Consider the following 21,402-nt stretch of genomic DNA (forward strand, 5'->3'; position numbering starts at 1 on the left):
TCTCCCAATCATAAAGCCGTTGACCCTTAGAATTGTATAGTCAGATCTAATCTCTTGATGCAAAGTTCTCTTCCTTAACATAATAATGTTAATAGTAATAATAATAATAATAAAGTATATGGAAGCCCTGCCATGTGCTAAAATGAATTCTAGCTCTGACCTTAGGAAAAACACGGTTGCGTGCGTAAAGAATGCTCAGAGCTCTGTTTCACCACCCGGCCTTTGCTGAGTTGTTCCTTCTGCCTAGAACACAGCCCCGTCTGTCCAGCACTGTGCTCCTACACACGCAGCAACTGGCCCACCCACTTCATCCCTTGCGTCTAAGCCTTGACATCACCTCCCATGGGAAAGCCTTCTGAGCTCAGGCACCTCCTATGGACCCCTGCACTTCCTTCTCATGGTTGGGATAAGATAGTTAGTGCCTACAGAAATGTAAGATTAGAAGCTCCAAGCATCAGGTGTGTAGAGACCTTGTCATTCTCTTGTTCACTGTGGATCCCTGCGCCTAGCACCTACATACTTAATTAATTTGTTGAATGAATAAACAAACCTTTCACATCCATCAGACACAAAGTCCACTTCAGACTGTGTTTCAAGCTCACGTCTTTGGTCTTTACAGCACTGTTTTTTCTAGTTGAGTTCCCCTTTAGTCTCTTACATAGATCTTAGTCATTTTCTCCAAGGGTGTTATTAAAAATAAATATAGATCATGGCTCTATTTTCACTAAGTTTACGATATGCTTTTCACTGAGTGCAAAGAAAAGTGTGTTGACCTCTTAAATAGACGTGCATGTCTTACTGAATGTAAGTCATGTGTCTCCTAAGCTGTTTATGGTTTATGGATAATATCCCCATTCCTCCAAGTGTGTTCAGTTGGATGATCATAACCATTATGTGGAAAAAACCTTGTGTGGTCAAATAAACTTGGGGCACACTGAGAGCACCTAATTAAATATGTTTACTGCTTCGAGACTTCTCAGAGCCTTTGATGTGTTGCTGTGCTTAGAGACTACATTTGAGTTGATGTTGGTGACATTTCCCAAAGTCATTGCTCATTAATCCTTATTGACAAGATAGTTTGTACATACTTTGGAAGAGTTGGCATTTATTGTCGATTTTGAACTGTAGAGAAACTAGACCTTCTGTGAGCAAGTGGGCCTTTTTGGGAAGACATTTATTTTCTCTCCGTCTCTGGCCTCCCCTCAGGATACCCTACCCTTCCTTCTGCTTCAGCAGTGGTCACTGGCCAACTCTAGTGGTACATCTAGGGTGACCAACCACCCAAGTTTGCCAGCAATTGTCCTGGTTTTAGCACTGGAAGTCCCAGGCAAACTGGGACAATTGATTACCATACCTATGGTCATAAGACCTCTCCAACTGTTTTCCCTTGAAAAATGTTTTGTGAATTTTTGAGCACAACTCTGTTTTATAGAAATTGCTGCTCAAAGGAACCTGTTCGATATACACTTGGTTTAAGTGACCCTTTGATAGCTTCATCCGTGCATGGTAACATTTGATATTAGGGAATAGTTAAAATTGTTGGAGTGAGTAGAGTCTGTTAGGTGGTTAGGTCAGATGTGGTGTTTATTTTGGTCCCTTGTCCTTGCTTTGATTTCTTCTGGCCTCTTGGGCTTATTGGTAAAGTTAGACAAACTGACATTAAGATATGCCAGAGGGAGATGGTCTGAGGCTTGATCAATTGCCAGATTGGCCAAATTGATCTCTCTCCCTGTTGGAGCATAATCCTCCCTGACATAGAGGGAGTAGGAGGGAACCCTACCAAGTGGGAACACCCTTACTCCCAGCCAGGCCATGCTTTGTAACCATCACTATGGTAATTGGAACTGAAGAACAAGAAGGCCCAGAATGCCAGGATGAAGACATTTGAGGCATTATCTAACTAATATATTTTCTGTAATGAAATGTGACTCCCAGGCCTGTTAGACTGAGCTGTGCATGCTGTCCTAGGGCAGGGCATGCTTTTTGTGAATGCTTTATTTTCTTCTTTATTAAGAAAGGAAGGTTTTAGAATCTGTGTGCTAGTAAATTTCCCATATTTATATATGTGGCAGAGGAAACCATTAAAAGCATTCATAATTCCATTCTTCTTTGGCTTGTAAAGAATAAAGATCCTGTGTTAGTTTACTTATATTCTGGGCATTGGTGGATTTTGGGGGGGGGATGGAGAGAAGTGGTGGGGGAAGATGGATGGTAAAAGGCGAGAGGACAAGGAACCACATCACTCTAGATGAGAAGCCAAGAGGGACACACGTGAGGGCTCAGGAGGGAGTTGGGGCACAAAGGGAGGAGAGGGAGTGGTTGGCATCTTAATAAGGAGTCTGGAAAAAGAGAGCGATGTTTCAAAATAATTTTAAGGAAAGTCTTTCTGAGTGAGTTGTATTGTAAACCCCTCCTTGTCTTCCCTGGAAACATTCACTGAAGATCTGCATTACTCCTCAAGGCATTAGGAGTAGGCTTTGTGGTTTTCCTTTTTGGGGGGGCTACAGTTTTTGGCTGTAGAGAGGTTCAGGAAGAGCTGGTGACCCTTGGATGACACTCTTTCTACCTACCAAGTGATTTAGCCCTTTATAGGAGTTATTAAGTGCAGGTTGGGTCTCTTGATTCCCACTCTTATCTAAGCAGACAGGGGCCCTTGGTGTTACCAACTCTCCTGACTCCCCCACCTTCCTGAACAAGAGGTGGGGTCATGCCTGTCTCTCACCAGACCCATAGGTGCTGCACATATGCTCGTGGAAAGAAGCCAAGAGGAGGTTTTGGTTGGAGCAGTTATGGTGGGAACATCATGAGTAAAACCAGAAGAGAATGACAGGAATAAGAAGGTGGGACCCTGCAGTACTGTTACTAAGTGCTTCTGTCAGGTGCTCATTACACATCTGGTCCCCATCTGGTTGGGGCAGTGCTGAGCTCAGAATTTCCACTCTTCCTTGTGCAAATATTTGCTACAGCTCCTCCGGTTAGCTGAGAGAGAGAGAGAGAGAGAGAGAGAAAGACACTCAGGGAGGAAACTCATTCTAGAAGTGTGGAAATCTCAGGAGCACAACTCCTACCATTGCCTATTAGCTAACTGGGAAATACTTAGCAAGACCTACTGCTCCATACAAAGCATCATTAAGATGTTAGAACTGATGTTTCCATTAAATACCAACCAGATTTCATGGCTGTGCTTGTCTTGTCTCTTTCTCCAGTACCTGCTCTTTACTCTTGCCTAGGCCATTTGGGAAGAAATTTCTAGACTCTGAGGCTTTGGAAGAAACTTTGGACATTGTAGCCCCAACCTGTTAATTTTCAGATGTGGAAAACAAGGCCTAATGTATTAGTCAGGACTCTTGATTGCAAGTAATAGAAACTCAATTAAAACTAGCTTGAGTGGAAAGGGAGATTGATTGGCTCATTTGACTGAGAGACACTGAGGTGGGTAGGCTTCAGATACAACAGTATCCAGGGATACTGCCTCTCAGCTTTGTTACTCTTGGGGTATTGGTCTTATCCTGCATACTACATGTGGACTGTTTTGGAGGGAGAGGATGACCACAAACAGCCGCTCGTTTCCAGAGGAAAGAGAGAAGCGTTTGATTTCCCAGTCCACATATGAAATCCCAGTGAAGGACTCCATTTGCCCTGGCTTGGGTCACATAGCTACGCCTTGGCCAATTACTGTCGTCAAGAAGATGGACAAGCCTTGGTCACATGTTCCCTCTGAGGGAGCTAGGTGGACGCGGTTTTATCAGGGCAGCTCCATGAGAGCTACTTGAGGTAGGGAAGGGTCATTTCCTCCAAGGAAGAGTTTGGTACTGTTACCAAATCTCTCCCAGGTCTCTCCCAAGAGATCAGACCTAGAACCCGGTTTTCAGACAGTGAGTCCTGTGCTTGCTGCATGCTGCCTTGACACATCCTAAGTCCTGTGTTTGGAAGGAAGTACACACACCTCAGGGTCACTGAATGTTTCTTGAAGGTCAGACTGGAATGTTCTAAAATTCACAACTCAGTGGAGTGACGGTCTCTAAGACTCAGTACATACGGCCAGGCCAGTGTTTATTGTGACCTCACTGTGTCCACCCTGCAACAAAGGGGGCACAACACTCTCTCTCTTGCAGCCTCACTTGGTACATTTACCTCCACTTACAGCGCATCAGCTCCGGGCAAGGCCATGACAGTCCTGCATGGTAGATATATTTATTCCCATGTCAAGGATGAGGAAACAGAGCCCCACATGTGCTAGCTTGCCTAAAATCACAGCTGTAGTAAGTGACAGAGCCAGCATTTGAATGCGGGACTGTCAGTCCCTAGGCCATTAGGGCTATTGCCTCTTTATTTATTTTTAAAAATATTTTATTTATTTATTTATTTGAGAGAGAGAGAGAAAGAGTGAGCACAAGCAGGGGGGAGGGGCAGAGGGAGAGGGAGAAGCAGACTCCCCGCTGAGCAGGGAACCCACGCAGGGCTTGATCCCAGGACCCGGAGATCATGACCTGAGCCGAAGGCAGACGCTTAACCGACTGAGCCACCCAGGTGCCCCACATATTGCCTCTTTAAAACAAGACTGATGACACATACTTTTCTTCAAAGGAAGTTAGACATGAAGATCTTTTTTAAAATGCTAGGAACAAGTGAGTATGCTATGGTAAACTTCATCACCCAGGATCCCTTTTAGTTCCCTTCTACTCCTTTGGACTTCATTTTTTTTTTTTTAAAGTTTGATCTTCCCTACTTTATTTATGAAAAAAAATAATTTGTTACCCTGTTTTGTATTTGTAGTGATGGATACAGTTATAACAGCTCCATTAATCCCAGGTAACTAGCCGCTAGCATTCACTTAGGTTATACCAGGCGCTGTGTTGAGTGCTTTATGCATACGTTACTTCCCAGAACAATCCCAAGAGATTGATGTTGTTTGAGCCTCATCCTCATTTCATAGATGAGGAAGTAGAGTATGTTAGTTTTCGATCACCGCATAGCAAATTACCACAAATTTAGCAGCTTGGAACACCAGCCACTCATTAGGTCACAGTTCTGTAGGTCAGAAGTCTGGGCAGGGTGTGCTGGGTTCTCTGCTCAGGGTCTCACAAGACAGGAATCAAGGTGTCAGCCAGAGTGGAGTCTCCTCTGAGGCACAGAGGCCTCTTCCAAGCTTATTTAGGTTATTGGGGGGAATTCAGTTTCTTGTGGCTTTAGGACTGAAGTCCCCATTTCTTTGGAGATTGTTGGCTGGGGGTGGCTCTTAACTCCTAGAGGCTTCTCTCAGGTTCTTGCCCTGTGACATCCCCATCTTTAAAGCCAGCAATAGAGAATCTGTCTCACATCAAATTATCGCTTATGCTTCATATCTCTCTGACTTGAGGAAGAGCCCAGTTCCTTTTAAGGGCTCACCAGATTAGATCACCACCCAGATCATCTTCCTTTTGATGATCTAAAAGCCAATAATTAGTAATCTGGTCACGGGGGTGATACTTCATCACATTCTCAGATTCTGCTGGCACTCAGAGGAGGGGATTATACAACGTGTGTACATTAGGGACTGGGGGTTTTGGGGGCCATGCTAGGATTCTGCCCACTGAACAGAGGTTTAAAAGTGGAGCAGCTTGTTCAGGGTCACATGACAGGTAAGTAGTGGAGCTGGGCTTCTAACCTGAGCTCACCTCATTCCAAAGCCCGTGTTCCTTGCCAGCACCTTTTGGGAAATTTTCTTTAGCATGAAATTACTAACCTCCCTGATATACAAAGGACCCTTGCAAAGCGGTAACACAAATTTGAAAACCCAATAGGAAGATAGTTGAAGGATAGAATAAACAGCACAGAAGAGAAAATACATATGACCAGTAAACAAAGTCAAGTTATTCATTCTAACTCATACTTTAAAAATAATTTTAGGGGCGCCTGGGTGGCACAGTTGGTTAAGCATCCGACTCTTGGTTTCAGCTCATGTCGTGATCTCAGGGTCGTGAGATCAAGCCCCATGTCGGGCTCTGCACTCAGTGTGAAGTCTGCTTGGGATTCTCTCTCCCTCTGCTCCCCCTCCCCCGCCCCCCACTCTCTCATTCTCTCTCTCTCTCAAATAAATATAAATCTTTAAAAAAAAATAATAAAACTATTTTTATTTTTTTTTTAATTCTTTTTATTTATTTATTTGACAGAGAGACGGCGAGAGAGGGCATACAAGCAGAGGGAGTGGGAGAGGGAGAAGCAGGCTTCCCGTGGAGCAGGGAGCCCGATGCGGGGCTTGATCCCAGGACCCTGGGATCACAACCTGAGCCAAAGGCAGACGCTTAAGCGACTGAGCCACCCAGGTGCCCTAAAATAAAACTATTTTTAAATGACAAAATAAATAAAAACAATACTATAATAATGTATTTCATTTATTTAGCTCTTGTAATATGTTAGCTACTATTCTTAGTGCTTTGCATGTCATCACACCTTCAAAAGCCCTATTAGATACATACTATTATTATACCCAGTTTCTGGATGGGCAAACTGAGGCCCAGAATTTTAATTACCCATCTCCAAGGTCGCACCGCAGTGAAGTGTTGGGCCCAGCTTTTGAACCCAGGTAGCCTGTGCTCTCAGCACAGTGTGATTGTTGAAAGTGCACATGATGCAGAAGCATATCATGTAAAACTCTATGTTTAGGATTAAACCAGTAAGTAAGGAAAAGCAAACAAAACTAACAAAAATGAAATTCCCCCTTATAAGAAGAGAACATACTATTATATACACAGAAAAAAGTCTGAAGGGATATCCCTGTTGACTGACAACCTGGGGGTGGCACCAGGGAACCATTGCTATGGTAGTTATGTTTTTGGCAATGTCTGAATTTTTGAGGGTGGGCATATATTGCTTTTATAATGAGCAAAACCCTCAAAACTTGTAATACATAAACACAAACTCCTTCCACAAGCAAAATCTTCCACAAACAAGAGGAAACTTATTTTAAAAGCTTCTTGGGGGCTTAGAGAACATCAGGGCTCATCCCTAACATGTGTTCTGGCAAAACGTCTGGGGGCTGATCGAATCTGGGTGCATGGAAGAGGCAGGTACCTACCGAGCCGGGCTGCAAGACATTTGCCCCCATCCTGTCTCACCGTCCACCTCACCCCCCCCACCCCTCACGCCTGAGAGTCAGGCTGGAGGCTGCGTCGATGCACTCACGGGGTGGGGAGTTTCACTGTCCTCTGGACAGCCCAAACTCTGAGTTTGGTGGACAGTCCTTGGCAGTTGTAACAAAAGCATATATGGTGAAAAGGCACCTGCTCTGATGGCGCAACGCCAACTGGAAACTTCAGACAAGACACACTTCAGAGCGTCAGGTCCTTATCGGCAGAATGGGGACAGTAATGCCATTTCTCAAAACTTGAGACTTAGTTGTAATGGGTGTAAAGGGATCTGAATAATGCCTCCATGTGGTTAAGTGTGCAGAAAATACTAGCTCCTTGTAACTAGAGTTCTCTTACACCTGAAGTGACTGTTTCCTAAATATGTGTGTTTAAGAGATGCCTTTTCAGTGTGAGGTGCCCCCTCAAAAGGAAAAACTGACTGTCTCTGGTTTCCGCCTGGCCCTCTTGCCTCATTTCCCTCCAGGCAGTAGAGAAGCTAGCCCTCGAACAGCTGCTGACACCTGTGAGGATAAGCCCCTGTCATCTTCAGTCTGCGGACACCAACAATACGTCAGGCACACGGAAGCTCAGTTTTATTTATTTATTTATTTATTTATTTATTTATTTATTTTAAAGATTTTATTTATTTACTTGACAGAGACACATCGAGAGAGGGAACACAAGCAGGGGGAGTGGGAGAGGGAGAAGCAGGCTTCCCGCCAAGCGGGGAGCCCGATGCGGGGCTCGATCCCAGGACCCTGGGATCCTGACCTGAGCTGAAGGCAGACGCTTAACGACTGAGCCACCCAGGCACCCCTATTTATTTATTTTTTTAAAAGATTTTATTTATTTATTTGACACAGAGAGAGAGGGAACCCAAGCAAGGGGAGTGGGAGAGGGAGAAGCAGGCTTCCCGCCGAGCAGGGAGCCCGATGTGGGACTCATCCCAGGACCCTGGGATCATGACCTGAGCCGAAGGCAGACGCTCAACGACTGAGCCACCCAGGCGCCCCTGAAGCTCAGTTTTAGATTCAAAAGCAGTTTTTTTTTTTGGTCACATGTGAGGTCTGTGGGGACCTAGGGCCTTTAATGACAGTAGCACAAATTCTGAACTTTGGAGGCAGAATTTATAGATGCCTTTATTTTATGTAGCTATTCAAATATTCCCTTTTGTGTTCTTCCAGAATTATTCAGGGTAAAAGATAATTTTGACTTAATTTTCTGGGTTAAGAAATCTTAGTTGCAGGTGACAGAAACAATTCAAATTGGCTTAAGGAGATTTTTAAAAATTACAGAGGTCTAGGGACGTCTGGGTGCCTCAGTGGGTTAAGCGTCTGCCTTCGGCTCAGGTCATGATCCCAGGGTCCTGGGATCGAGCCCTGTATTCGGCTCCTTGCTCAGCGGGGAGCCTGCTTCTCCCTCTGTCTGCCACTCCCCCTGCTTGTGTACTCTCCTGACAAACAAATAAATAAAATCTTTAAAAAAAATTACAGAGGTCTGGAGGAGTATCTTGTGGAATGAAGTGGGGCCTTAGAAGCCACTGGAACTGGCCGCCTGGGAGGGTTTTGGATTCCTCTCTGTTATTTGCTGCATTTTCTCTGTAGGCTGACTTCTCTGTAGACTGACTTCCGTTTCTCTGTGCTGTGGAAATGCAACCATATGCAGACAGCAGCCCCTTCTCTCTCCGAACCAAAATTACTAGGGAGGGGTTTTGATTGGTCCATCTTAGGTCAGGTGGGTACTCCTGGACCCATCAGCAGTGGCACGGAGTGGGGTTCTGCTGTACCACTATGTTGACTCCTATGTTAACTATAGGGATATGGGGAAGAAGGAGGCAGTTTCCAGAAGAAGGGGAGAGGCACTAGGCAGATACTAACAATTCTTGTCTGTAAAAGTCTTCTCCTCCCCTAGTAAAGGATACTCATCCTGATTCCCAGGGTCTGGCTCTCAGGTGGACAAAACTAACTCCTCTTCTTTCGTGTTTGGTTAGAAGCAGTCATTAGTTGTGTTGTTTTGTTTTGTTTCAACCATGACAGTCTAACCTGGGAGCAAGAATAGACTGCCCATAAGACATAAAACATAATTGTCTTCTGGATTAATTGAAATAATAGCAGATCCTGGAAAATTGCATTCTGAAATGGCTCAAGGCTGTTTCTATAATATTGGAAACTATTAGAGCTTAGTCTTGGGTTTTAAATAGATATCAGTCTATATATCAACCCAAATATCAGTCCCGTGTTGCTTTGTAGTTTGCCAAATTTATGACTTTTCATGGAGCTTTTTATTTTTCGTTTTATTTATTTTTATTTTTTCATTTTTCATTTTAATCAAATTTAGCTTTTATTACACAAACAGTAACAGGGCAATGATCTTGTCACCTTCAAAAGGCCCTGATGCTATTTGCAGATGTGGGAGGAGATGGTAATATTGAGAACCAAGGGGTTACACCTATTTGGAAAATCCCTTTTCTGAAGCTGAACCTTCCCCCTCAGTTTTCCTTTTCCCCTCCCTGTTAGATTTTATTTTCTATTTCCTGCCCATGTGAGAAACTGGGGATAGGAATTAAAGCCTTTTGCATGGGCGGTTGGTAAAGGTTTTGTCACTGACTTTTCTTCTCTCCTATCAACTTCTTCCTCTTCACAGTCAATAGTCTATTTAATGGATTGAACTTGGTTTAGCTCGTTGTGACTCTATATACCCCACCCTTTTCTTTTTTTTTTTTTTAAAGATTTTATTTATTTATTTGAGACAGAGAGAATGAGAGAGAGAGAGAGAGAGAGAGCACATGAGATGGGGGAGGGTCAGAGGGAGAAGCAGGCTCCCTGCCGAGCAGGGAGCCCGATGCGGGACTCGATCCAGGGACTCCAGGATCATGACCTGAGCCGAAGGCAGTCGCTTAACCAACTGAGCCACCCAGGCGCCCAACCCCACCCTTTTCAAGTGCTCAGACCACACTGTCCATTAAACCAAACACAATGAAAAGCAAGGGGTAAAAGCTAACACAATGCAGAGAAGATGCAGGTGGGATGGAATGGTCCCCCCTGAATCGTGGGGTCCACAATGCCAATATGTCCTTTCTCTCTCTGTACTGCCTTGGCCTTCCCCATGGATGATGTAGTTGATGATGATGATGCAGAGTTGAAGTTCAAACAAGAGGCCCACAGACTGAAGGTGCCCTGGGCCAATGAGGCAGACTTCTTTATCACAAGACTCAGCAGCTGCAGTTTGCCAATTAGCCAGATGAACAGCTGGCTAATTTCTATTTTATTTGTGCTTCGGGGGCAGAGAACACATGGAGCCAGAATGGGTATCTCTGATGCGGTAGCCAAATCAAGGTCTCGTGTATGTTAAGTGCTCAGATGTGTTTAGCGCCTCTGTATATTTGCTACCTCGCCAGTCTCACCTCACCTCCTCACCATGGATCACAAGCACTTAGTAACCAGCTGCTTTAGGAATATTAAGTTCTTTTGTTCCCTGCACTCTTTCCTATCTATGTTGACCATATGCATGTTCTACTCAGTAACCACTTATTTATACTTAACCTTAAAATATATCTGTTTTTGAAGATGAATAAGTCTTACAAACCTGCTCATCTTCAGTAATTGAAATAAATATTTTCTAAAAGTGTTGCTTATTCCGTCTTGATTACATAAGGCCTATTTTTAGGTGTGCTGCCCTATATAAGCCTGATGTTGAAAATTCTTCTCTCACTTGGTTTTTGGGCACCTGACATTTTTCTTCCTCTACCCTGGTTCTCTCCTTCTGCCATTCAACTCTGGAAATCTCAATGAATACAACTCCTGGATCAGCCTTTTTGTGCATGATTATTACTGCTGACTTCCACAAGGTGCTGGTAATAAAACCAGCTGGATTAGATGCTGCAGCAGCAACATGGACCACCAGTGCCCTGACCTGGTTAATGCACATTCAGGGAGGAGGAAATGTTCTGTGCAGAATGCTGCTAATACACAATGTGTTTTTGTATCCTCAGGGCTGATTTGACCTAACATCCCATTTAGAAAAAAAGGAGGAATGAGGCTGATTACTTTTTTAGGGACAGAAGAGGATTTGTTTAAAATCATAGCTCTGATTTGTAGAAGGTGCAACGGAGTGGTATCAGGTAAATGCATTTAATTAACACAGCTTCAGCTAAACCTGTTCATTGAAAAGGGGGGTAGGGAGAGAACTTTTAACTCAGCATTAGATGGGATGGTGAACTTGCAGGGCTGTTTGTCAATCCCAATGTGGAGATGGTAATTCTAAGTCTTGATGTGGGCTTTCTGTGTAGCATGCTTCCTAAAATCAAGCGACGGTTATCAGGGGTGAAACTGAAGATGTATGTACAATATTTGTTCTAGCAGTGGAGTAGGAACTGGTAAGTATGGTTTTTGGAGAGAACGGTTGTCAGACTTTACCTGGTGCCTTCCTAAGGAGTTTCCTTGATTATTATTTTTATTCTCTGTGTTATTTTTTCAACTTTTTATTATGAAAAATGTCAAACATATGGAAAGTTGAAATATGATAGCAATGAACACCCGCTGGCTGGAATCAACAATCACTAACATTTTGCTCTATGCATCTATGTATGTATCTATCTATAGCTGTTTATGCAGTTTGGATTTATTTACTAAGCCATTTCAATTGCAGATACCATTACCCTTCACTTCTAAATACTTCAGTATATGTGTCCTAAGAATAAGGTTTTCCTGCATTACTGTAACATCATTACCAAACCTAAGAAAGTTACTAATAATTCCCCAACATTTCCTAAGACTCATTCCATATTCATATTTCTGCAATTGTCTTTTGTAGTTGGTTTCCCCCCAAAATTATTCAAAAGCTATGCATCGCATATGTTTGGATTTTTTTTTAATGTAATTGAGGATTTTATGATTTTATTTTGTTACTACGTTTTTTAGTCTTTTTTTATTCTCAAATACTTCTCTCATCACGATCCCGTCTGTTTAAAATGACATTGACTTTTTGAAAAGACCAGCCCAGTTGCTTATGGAATATATCTCACATTTAAATTTATCTGATTGCTTCCATATGATGTCATTTAACTTATTCCTCTGTCCTTTATATTTATAAATTGATAAGTCTAAAGGTTTGGTTTGTTTGAGGTTATACACTTTTGGGCAGGAAAACATCCTAAGGGATGCCAGCTACTTGGCATTTGGGGGCACGTGAAGAGGCACAAAGCAGTAGGTTGTTTGTTATGCTGACTTGCTAGACAGGTTAGATGTTGATGGGAGCCCAGTCTCTGAGTGAGGAGCAACTCCACTGTGGAGTCCTTGATAGATCGTTTTAATTAATTAATTAATTATTGTCAATCACCCTTCCTTAATTTTTTAAAAATTTTAATTTCAGTGTAGCTAGCATACAGTGTTTTATTGGCTTCAGGCATACAGTCTAGTGATTCAGCACTTCCATTCATCATGATAAGTGTACTCTTAATCTCCTTCACCCATTTCATCCCCCCATCTCCCCTTCCACCTCCCCTTTGGTAACTGTTAGTTTGTCCTTGGTGGATATTTTAGAGCTCTTGGCAAAAAAACAAAACAAAACAAAAAAAACAAACAAAACCACAGGCACTTGTTCTACTACCTCAAGAAAAGGGCTAATTAATGAGAGAAAACACAATTGCAGGAACCCAGGATTTCTCTCTCTGGTCGGTTTCATTCTTCCTTTCTCTACCTTCCCCTTCTGATGCGTAGGTCTTGCTCCCAATGTCTTCTCCATGCATGTGGCACTTTGGGCTGGTCTGACCCAACCTGCTGGGATATTTCAGCAGCTTGCTCTCCTACAGCCCACTGGGTAGTCTCAGGTGCCCCATCCCCAACTCCCTAAGAAAACTCTGATCACATCAGCTCATCGTTCTTGGGCTGGGCCTCACAAGTGGTGGGCAGGCTGCTGGATAGTTCTTAGAAGGGCTTCCTTCTTCCTTGGTCCAGTCATGTGTGGCTAGAAAGTCAGGGTCAAATGGATCTGCTGTTCACCAGTTTGGGCAAGGGACGAACTTCACTGAGACTCGGAGTCCTCACCTGAAAATGTATCTAGCTCATAGGGTTCTGATAAGCAGTAAATGAAATAATGCATATCAAGTATGCACTGGGTGTATGACATAGTAAGTGCTCAATAAATACTATCCCCCCCTCGGCTACCACAGCTTTTATCTTATATTCACTCAGGGGGGAGCTGTGGGGAAAGTGGGGCCAATTCCCTGGAAAGAAAATGTGGGAAAAATACCCCAAAACATTTCTAGGATAGTAGAAAAACTTTCCATTTATCTACTATTTTTCCATGTTATAGAGTGATCATCTCAGGCCCTGGGTTGTGGGAGACTGAGTCTGGACCATTTCTTCTTTGCATGTGTTGTGCCATTAAACAAACAAAGACATACTTGATGGACATGGGAATATGAACTGATTTAGAGGGAGGAAAGAAAATTTCTTACATAAAAAGCTATTGAACGAATTTCAAATGTAGTCTGCATATATTCTTGAACATTCTACTGTATTTGTTCTGATAGGTATTGGCTTACAGTAATTCAAATCTTATGTATCTTGTGAAGTTTGGCAGTGGATTTAGTTCTGAATTTATTTTGCTAGCATCTCTCTACACGGGCTGTCTCTCTGTCCTGTCACAGACTGGTACATCGAACTGGCTGTTCTTGGCTTCTTAACCACGGTACCTTAGTTGCCCAATGAAAATATCCAACAAATGTCGACATTCTTCTCATGTTTGTGGTTTTAATTGCATTTTTATATGTGGGAAAAATTAGCATCTTGTTTTGAAGGATAAAAGAAGATTATTTTGATATTGAGAGAACATTTGAAATCATTGACCTCAGCAGGTCAGTCTAAGGATTGGAAATTTTTCAAAGTGTTGTTTTTCACCTACAGATTTAATCAGCCTTTTTAAAACTGGTCATTTGGGATGCTAGTGAGGGTGCGGTAGGATGGTGTTCAGCGGCATTGTTACTTGATCATCATTCTGGAAAGCTGTTTGTGTCAAGAACCATAAACATATTTATGGCCATTGGCCCAATAATTCCACTTCTATCCTATATGGACATGTGGATTAAGATTTATGCACAAAAGTGTTTAGTGCAGCGATCATTATAATGATAGGAAAAAGTAGAAAAAGTCTAAATGTCCAGTAATGTGGGACAGTTGGTGTGAATTGTGTTTTATCCACATGAGCATGTATTATGCAGCCATAAGGGGATGTTGTGGAAGAGTGTTAGTCAGTGAAAATGTTCATTATGTTTTTAAAAGCAGGAAATAAAATTGTATATACGGTAATGATCCTGCTTTAAAAAAAATTAAACATGCCAAAATATTAATAATGATTTCCTCCTAGTAAGTGAGTTTGAAGTGACATTTTTTCTTTGTTTTGTTTCGGCTTTTCCAAGTTTCTACAGGGTGTGTGTGTATGTAATTTTCATAATCGAGAAGAGAAACTGAGGTGAGAAGACAGATATTTGAACTGTAATTTTGAAGTGGAGTTTTAGGTTTTTAGGTTTAAGGATAAAAATCATCCCGACAGGCAAGAGGAATAAATCTAAGTCAGAAATTCGATGATTTGGCCTAAGTCCCGTGGTTACTTAAGATGGAATTTTAAAATAAGGCATCTGTTTATGGAGGAGTTTCAAATGTGAGAACTGGACGAAGGTGAACTTGGAGGAATTTTGTCTTCCTTTTCTAATGTCAACAACAAATCCATAAATCTTACTTGGATATTTGAGAGGGGAGGAAAGCCCCTTAATAAGGATGAACACTCTGTACTCAACCAAGAAAGAAATCATCCCCCAAAGAGTTAATATTCCAAAGAATTAATAGGTAACTCAATTGCATCTTACTAAGTTGGGGTACATTATTTTGATGGGTTCTGAATGATAGCTTGGGAGAATACTTTAGAATGCCACTTTTGGAAAATTACAGAAAAATGCTTAATATGGCAGCCTGTGTATTCTTTCTCTTTGGTTTCGTTTATTATTGAAACTCAGAGGGCTACAGATTGCAAAGTTGGCTTAGTAATTTTGGGGTCAAAAAGGTACTGGCTTTTTAAAAATACCCTTTACCCCAAGTATGTTTCCTATCTTACAACTTGTGTAATTAAAATCAAATGTGTTTTTCTTGGGCCAAACCTTTGCCAGGCATTAATACATTTATCACCAAATTCTAAAACGTCTCAGGGAAGGGAAAAGCTTGAGTGTTAGACTGGAATAGTCCTTTCAAGTCTGCATTATTGATACGAATGGCCAAGATTTGCTGTTCTTGAAACATAAAACCTGCTGCTTATTCTTACAGTCTTGATGTCATGTCTTTTTTCCTTCTTTTAAAAATGTGCTCATCTCATTACCCAGAGTGACTAAGAGGCCCTGCATATGTGCCACTAAAATACTTGTCCTCAGTTCGCTCTTCCTTTTGTCCTGATACCCTTTGCTCAGGAAGTGACTTCTCCATCTTGTTTCATGAGTCATTCTGACGTGGTTCACCAAATCCCCTCCACTGACCATGCCTCCTACTTGGACATCATCCCTCTACTTTAATAAATGCTCATTTCCCTTCCTTGTCCACTTGCGTTTTATTCTGCTATTCTAGGGTTTTGGTTTAAAGGCTAATATTGCCTATTATATCTCTGATGTGTAATTTTACGTTATTTGGTGGTATCAAACTTCTTTAATATATTAAGAAATATTTCTGCTACCCAACTCAACAGGCAAATGTCAAAAAGTGCATAAAAGTGGACAAATAGACAAGAACAGGAAAGAAAATCCCTACTGTGAGGCAGTAAACAAACAATGTAAGTCAATTAATTTGGTTTTATGAGTTCTAGTTACTTATTCTAAAAACTGATATCTCCATGTGTGTTTCTTCAAGAAGTAGGAAGTTGGCATTCTCCCCTCAACTGCCTTCTGTTTCTTACCCTTGATACTGGTTTTATTTCTACAAGAATTCAATCGCAAAAGTCCCTGGCTTGGCAATAGAAGGAGATAAAAACATTTTTACCTGTTGTTAGTTGTGTTTATTTAAACAAACTTATGCAACTATTGTTGCTTACAGTCACTGGGCTTATTTCTGCTGGCCTGGCAGGGTTTATGTTGGCAACGGTGAAAAGATGCTATCAGCAATTCATTGTGTACCGTTTGCATAACGGGATAGGGTAGCCAGCTCCAGCCGGTTTTTAAAAAATGCATCGGATTAGTTGAATGATTTTATTAAGGTGCCTGTCTGGTTGGGAAGATGCAGTCTGTGACTGTTGACGCCGCACTCAAGTACCTGAGGGGCTCCAGCCACAACTGATAGGCTGGGTTAGTAGGTTACTCAGTTTCTAGAACATGACTGCACCTGCAGTGGGTTGGCCACACTGCGGAATGGGAGACAGGCATCAGTGAATGAGAACACTGGCGAAGGCAAGATGCTCAGCTATGTTGTCCTTTGATGCCTCAGGTCCTTTGACCCTAAGAGGGTCCAGGGCTTTTCCAGAAACCACCAATGAGATAACTTAGAAACAAGAACTTTAGGGCGCCTGGGTGGCTCAGTTGGTTAAGCGACTGCCTTCAGCTCAGTCATGATCCTGGAGTCCCGGGATCGAGTCCCGCATCGGGCTCCCTGCTCAGCAGGGAGTCTGCTTCTCCCTCTGACCCTCCCCCCTCTCATGCTCTCTGTCTCTCATTCTCTCTCTCTCAAATAAATAAATAAAATCTTTAAAAAAAAAAAAAGAAACAAGAACTTTAAAGATATCTAGCATTTGAATTTACTTCTTCGCTCTTAGGATGAAAGAGCTCGGCACCGTGACTATAGAAACACAGGAAATACGAATTTCTTTTGGTCTACTTCAGCCACTCTCACGTCTCCTAGCAAAGGTTCTCAAAGTGTGGTCCATGGGGCAGTAGCAACAATGGCACCTGGGACCTCGTTAGAAATGCAGAATCTCAGGCCCCACCCCAGACCTCAGAATCTGCATTTTATCAAGATCCTCAGCTGATGTGTGGCACATGAAGGTTTGCAGATTCAGCTTGCAGATACCATCAGCTCAAGTAGAGGTTTCACGTGAAAGTCTTTGGTCAGGATTCGAGGTGATGGAAATTGACATGCAGTTTGTCCTCTGTCTCTACTAACAGAAAGTAGAGCCAGGGTGAATTCCGGTTAACCAGTGTCCAGGACCTTAGCCACTTAGTACAAATCCTTCTGTGATTGGGACATAGTAAAAGAGGCCAGAGGTAGGGTTGAAAATTCTGGTATCGCCCACTCCCCTCGATATACCCTTCTCCCGCACCTGGGAGTACCCAAATCATAGTATTCTTTGTCAATGGAAAGGTCTTCCCAGAACTCTTTCTCTAATGCAGATGCTGTATTTTTTTTTTTTTCTCATCATGTGCCTTTTGCTGATCTAGTAGGTATCCTGTGTTGTCCTGGGGAGCAGAGCCACCACACCCTGACATGTGACTCATAGGCAAGACAGCAGTGTGTGATAAAAGAGGAGGGGGGTCCATTCCACCTCTGGGCACCGAGGCCCATGTGTTATGTAATGCATTTCCTGCCTTTAATTATTTACCGGTCTTGCCCTGCCTGTCCACTGTCCTGGCTGCTGTTTGCTTTGTTCTGCAAAAAGGAATTTGACCTCTCCGGGGTTTAAATCCCACTCAACCCTGGCCATTTCTCGGCATGGTTTTTCCTCAGGTGGCAGTTCGCTGGGGGCAGAGGCATATTTTCCAAACCCTGCTGTGGCCCAGTGCGTCAAGTATGTCTTCATATCAAGAGAGATTTGGGCAGAGGCTAAGCTGATTATAGGGCTCAAGTGAGGCCCTGAGCACATTTCAGATTTGGAATGCAAATTGTTGTCTGCAATAATTACAGTTTGTGGCATGGCCCTGCTCGGCCCCCGTGGTCATTATCCTGGTGCAGAATAAGCAGCTTTGTGCTCATAGAGTGGGAGGTAATGAGGGGGAGAGGGACGCTTGAGGGACATTTAAGGGCCCGTCCCCAAGTCTGAGTGAGTGTAGGACAGATCCAGATGTGTGTTGGGGTACCACCACTGAAACACTCCGTGACCTGTGGGCCAGGAGCTCTCTGAGCCTCAGTGCCCTCCAGTCTTGGCCTCGGGGAAGGTTGCCCTGGTGATGAGATGATGTTGATGTAATGGGCACTCACCGCGGTGCCTGGCACATAGGAGGTGCTGACCAAGGAGGAGTTTCATTGTCTACCAGGTGCCGTAAGGGCAGGGATCTGTGATAGGCAAATACACATGCTTCTTAAAGGGTGATTCCCATGCACACATCAGTTACCCCCTCTTCCTGCAGAGGGACTATGGTGCATCCTTTTCATGCCTCACACGTCTGCAGAATTGACAGGGGCTTAGAGCGCTGGCTCGGGTCAGACTTCCTGCAGGTCAGTGTAGCTGTGTGCCCTTTGGTGATTTGATTAACATCTCGGAGCCACGGGTTTTATTGTTTGTCAAATGGACATCATAATTGTATGTGATTCACAGTGTTGTTTGGGAGATTATCTGTGAAAAATGCCTGTAAGGTTGAGCACCGGGGCTTGGCTCAGAGTATGAAGGGGGTACTATTGTTATCCCCTTTGCAGAGATAAGGGAATGAAGGTTTTAAGGGCTAAGTGACTCTCCCAACCCCGTGGCCCAGAAGTGGTGGAGCCTGGACTCTGGCTCAGCAAATGGCCTGGTTCCACGTTAGTGTCGCTGTCACTCTGCCTCAAGGTGTTCAGAAATCACCGCACAAATACTGCCCAGCCATCCGCTCCCAGGCCTCCACTCCTCAGACCCCTCATTTTTGTTGACAAATTCTTTCTTTTAAAAAAAAAAATTATCTATTTTAGAGATTGAGAGAGAGTGGCGGTGGGGGGAGGAGCAGAGGGAGAGAGAGAAAATCCTCAAGCAGATTCCCTGCTGAGTGCAGAGCCCGGCGTGGGACTCGCTCTCACACTGAGATCATGACCTGAGTGGAAAGCAAGAGTCGGATGCTTAACTGTCTGAGCCACCCAGGCACCCTGACAAATTCTTTCTTAAATTGGGTTAAAGTAGATCATACTAATATTATTATATTAGTCTATTATATAATGTTATGTATAATATGTTATATAATATTAAAATATTAATTTATATTGCCTTGTGTGGTGGGTGCTCTTACTCTTATTATCTCCGTTTAGCAGATGATAAAATGGAGGTACAGAGAAGTAAATTGCCAGAGGTCACATGGTAAGCATAGCACTGGAATTTGAACAGGTTGTTTGGCTTGGACTTCCTATTCCTGCCCCCAAGCTACACAGCTTGCATTGATTTCCAGTCTACTTTCTAGATGCTGTGCCCTTGCCCCCTTGGCTGGCCTCGGGGTTCCCAGACCTCCTTAGCGGCAAACTTAGCGGACCGTTTCCTAGGGCCTATCACCGTGTGCTTGGCCACACCTAGGCTCACAGGGTGGTTCTGGCGATTCCTCTCCCAGCCCCCAGGGGCTGATTCAACACAGGAGGCCATTTGTGCCTCAACCTTGTACATTCTTAAAAAAAATAAAAATCAGCCTTTCGTTTTAATGACACAACCCAGAGGTGAGGTTCCTATTATCACACTGGGGGAATCTGGGCAGAGGTGATTGGAGTTGTAAAGTCAAGTAGCAGGGAAATTCCTTCTTTTCTCCATAAATTACTGACACGAGAGCTCTGTGTAATTTCACATCATGGGAGAGAATGGCTGTGCTTAACTCCTGTTGGGAGAGGAAATTTATCTCACTTCTCATTCAGCAAGGAGAGGGAGTTGGGAAGCATAGAAATGGAATTTTGTTATTGTTGTTGAATTCCTGGCTTTTAGCTAATATATTTATGTATGCGTACTTTAACAGAGGAAATAAGGTACTAAGACATATCGCCAGGATTATGTAGTCACGGCCATTATATAGTCATGGCCGTTCTTGACAAAAAGAATTCATATCTGGTTGTGTATCTGTTCTTACTGAAAATCTTGCTTTCGTTCCCCGTTTTCCACAGGGAAGAGTTGGAATTTCTCCCTTGGCTGCAACCTTCTTTTCTCCCAGCCTAACCACCCCATGCCTCCCATGGCCCTTTGAACATCTCCTCACCTATCTCCTTCACTGTGGCTCCCCTCCCCTCAGCCTGGCAAAACCCTACACATCCTTAATGAACTGCTCGAATGGCTCTTCTCCTGGCGGGACCTGAGAATTGTCCCTGGCTGCTTCCTCAGTGTTCCTGGTATTCCAAGGCCATGGAACATGACAGGATGAGCAGCAAACATTGTTTGCAGGTCCTGCATTCCCTCTGGCCCGTGAGTTCTCCTGTGGTATTTTTGTATGCCCAGCACTTTGAGCACAGAGCTGGGCACTTTTCTGTTGAACCAAGGACCCCTGCTCCCTCTTTTTTTTTTTTTTTTTTAAAGATTTTATTTATTTATTTGACAGAGAGAGACACAGCGAGAGAGGGAACACAAGCAGGGGGAGTGGGAGAGGGAGAAGCAGGCTTCCCGCGGAGCAGGGAGCCCGATGCGGGGCTCGATCCCAGGGTCCTGGGATCATGACCTGAGCCGAAGGCAGACGCTTAACGACTGAGCCACCCAGGCGCCCCCCCTGCTCCCTCTTTACACATGCCCAGCTGCATTTCTTTCCTAAGCAGGGTCTGGGGATAATAGAGAGAATACCAGGAGATAGAGCTGGAACACCAGGCTATCAGCTCCATGAGAGTGGGGTCTGCCCTGTTGCTCCAGAGTCTGCCCTGTGGTTAATGTTCATTTAGTTGCTGTCAGACAACTGCCTGAATGAGCACTGTGGTGAGGAGCCCATGTTGCAGACCTAGATTCAAATCTCTATTCCATCACTGCCAAGCTTGGACACCTTCCTTAACCCCTCTGAGCCTGCGTCCTCCTCTATAAACTAAGAATAATAAAAGTACCTATCTCATAATGGTCATAGAATTAAATGTTTAATGTCTGGTACATAGCAAGCCCCCAATCAATGGTGGTTGCTAAAGTTATTAATAGATGAATTAATCACAGGATATATGCTGGAAAGAGAACCAACAGGGTGTCATGATAGAGGATAAGATGGTGAGGTGGGGAGTGTGATTCTTTAGGCAGCTTAGTCAGGGAAGGCTTCCTGTAAGCTGGGACCAAACTATGAGAGAGATGCTGCTGTAAGGTGAAGATCTGGAGGAAAAGAGTTTTTTGGAGAGCAAATGCAAAGGCCCTGGGGGCAGGAAAGAGCTTAATGAGGAACAGAAAGTATGACTAGAGCTTGGGAGTTGGAGGGAGAGTAGAATGAGAT

The 21,402-nt window shown here is 43.5% G+C and overlaps 1 protein-coding gene across 1 annotated transcript in view; it reads left to right on the forward strand.

The window, feature by feature from the left end:
- ARHGEF3 (Rho guanine nucleotide exchange factor 3) overlaps positions 1-21,402 on the forward strand; it is a 293,957-nt gene that overhangs the window by 93,255 nt on the left and 179,300 nt on the right. The gene's annotated exons all lie outside the window — the stretch shown is intronic.

The sequence above is a fragment of the Halichoerus grypus genome, chromosome 1 (assembly GCF_964656455.1).
Source record: "Halichoerus grypus chromosome 1, mHalGry1.hap1.1, whole genome shotgun sequence".
NCBI classification, from domain to species: domain Eukaryota; kingdom Metazoa; phylum Chordata; class Mammalia; order Carnivora; family Phocidae; genus Halichoerus; species Halichoerus grypus.